The following is a 2,428-nucleotide window of genomic DNA, read 5'->3' on the forward strand; positions in this document are numbered from 1 at the left end:
AAAAACCAAAAAAAAAAAAACCAATTGAGGCTACAGAATTTGAAGGAGAATAGTTGTTTGGAGAGTGAGGCACTGCTCAGTGCCCTGCTGACAGAAGGGCTGGCAGGGTGGGCTGTGTTATCTATATCTTTATATCCCAAAGAATCCACATTCAAGGGAAGGAGTGAGGAGGRCTCAGTGGCTCAGCTCAGAGCCCAGTCAGGTCTCCGGTTTCAGTACAGAAAGGATAATCCAGCCAGGAATACAAAGCCAAAGGTCCCCAGGCTGAATTCTGCTTCCGTTCCATTTGTGCCTGTGCTCAGTTGTGATTTCCCGTTACACCGGGCGTTTGGTGAACAAAAATGTGGATAAACTTTGCTGTTTTCTGGGCTAGAGAGTGAGAACAGTTAAACTCCTTATTGTCAAATAAGTAAATTCTGTGTGCCTGGGCTTGCCCTTTCCAACCATTGCTTTCTGCTCTCTCTTCTGGGGGAGTGTAAATTCATCTGCAACCCAAAATAYTGGAAGATTTGTGTGTTGGTCTTTGCATTTACATAACTAGCACAATAATGAATAAAAATTGTTCAAAACTTCACTTCATTGAAATAAAAAAGTATCTCTGTGTGTTTCACAGTAGAATTTGAGTTTCTTGCATAGTATGCAGCAGCCTAATATATGATCTGGGACCAGTGTGAGGTAATGGCTACATGCTGAAAGTTAATGTCATTTCAGAAAGGCCTGGCTGTGCTGAGAACTGCACATTCCCAGTGTTTCCASAAAACCCAAATTAACAGCTCAGGAAGGAACTCTCCCCTGGATGTCACCTTTAAGTTTCTGTGCTTTACTGGGGATTGCTCATTTTATTGAACACATTAGACCATGAATTATTATATTGTATAATTGAGGGGTGATGTCATCCATTTGACAGCTGTCAGTCACGTGTTGTGTTTTYTGGACTGGATGACTCTGAATTATTAATGTTTCAGATCCTACAGAGCCTCTTTAATACTTCATATGCAAGAGAGCTTTGTTAGAAAACTCTTGAAAATACAGCAACTTGTTTTTCACATAGACCAACAGTGTAGTGATAATTAGCAGTGACAGATGATGACTACACACACTGAAAATGATCTTCAAAAAGCCAATCCCGTTTAAGTGCAGTTCCCAGCTTAAAATAAAGCAAAGGGGAGGKGTTCAGACAGGGAGGAAAACCACCAAACAAACCCAGCAGAAATCCCCCTGAGGTACAGCTTGTGATGCCACAGCTCTGAACTTCTGCTCAAGAAACCACTTATTGTAGCCTGGAACTTTGGGGGCAGATTTGTGCAACAAAATGTACAGAATTGCAASAGTTTTGAAGAAACCCAGGGGTGGGGAGAAGGGGAATGTGTTTGAAGCAGCCTTCAATGTCTAAACAAATATTTCTGAGTGTTTTTTCCAGGCAAAACATGATTGTTTCTGTAAGTTCATGTGCCTGTTACTTGGAAAGCCATCCTCCTAAACACTGATTTATGGCTTGGGAATAGAAACTCATTCTTTCCATGGGTTTGGTGGGAGTTTGTCAGTGTCCAGAGCCAGAGCGAGCCTGTGGTGGGGAATGCCAATGCTGAATTTCTACAAGGACACAACTCTTTCCATTTGGATCACTGACCCTCCAGATCTCCTTGCAGGCTGGCCCCAGCTCAGTGGAGGCAGAATTTGCTGTTGGGCAGGGAGCTCTGGTTGGGATCCAGTGATGTGGGATCCACATCCAGGGCTGGGAGGCTGTGATGGGCTCAGGGGAAACTCTGTCACCATTGAARTCATCTCTTGCTCTCTCTGGTGTCCTTAGCACTAGGATGTGTGGCAGTAACCAGATACCCATGAAATCAGGAGCGTAACTCAGGGCTAAATTAGGAATAGGATCAGGGCATGAGAGCAGTTCTGGTTCCAGAAAGCATCTCAAAAACTAATAGGAGATATCAAGATATCCATTGTAATCACAATTTCCCTGGAAGCTCTGTGTCCGCAGCACATTGCTTCATAACATGATGTATTGAAAAATTCAGAATTCAYAAGAGTTGCACTCTGGTTTTCTTGTACCCCTTTTTTGAACACAYCTCTGGGTACTTAGAGGTTTAGGACACGTAGATTCTAGAGCTCCAAACCAACGGTGGTAGTTTGACCTCTTTTGGGTTTAGAATTACCTTTCTTTAGGAAAGAGTTTTGAGTTGTGCTGAAAATCAGAGCCACGAAAGAGAAAGAAAGAGAGAAAAAAAGAAAGAGAAGGGGAAAAACTAAAGAAAAGAACATTCAAGCCTGCTGTAATTACATTTTGGGTGTTGCTGACGTTTGACAAGTTTGCCTATTGCAGATTAATGGCAAAGGTAAAGAGTTGGAGAACAGAAGATGAAACAGGGATAGAATACTGCCTCACATGAGGAGGCAAAAGGTTACCCATAAAAAAAAA

General features: G+C 42.5%; 1 protein-coding gene across 1 annotated transcript in view; it reads left to right on the forward strand.

Moving 5' to 3' along the window:
• LOC130578281 (glypican-5-like) overlaps positions 1–2,428 on the forward strand; it is a 318,008-nt gene that overhangs the window by 196,400 nt on the left and 119,180 nt on the right. The window lies entirely within an intron of this gene.

Source organism: Malurus melanocephalus, unplaced genomic scaffold, assembly GCF_030028575.1.
Source record: "Malurus melanocephalus ecotype Western Australia unplaced genomic scaffold, MMel_1.1 scaffold_220, whole genome shotgun sequence".
NCBI lineage: Eukaryota > Metazoa > Chordata > Aves > Passeriformes > Maluridae > Malurus > Malurus melanocephalus.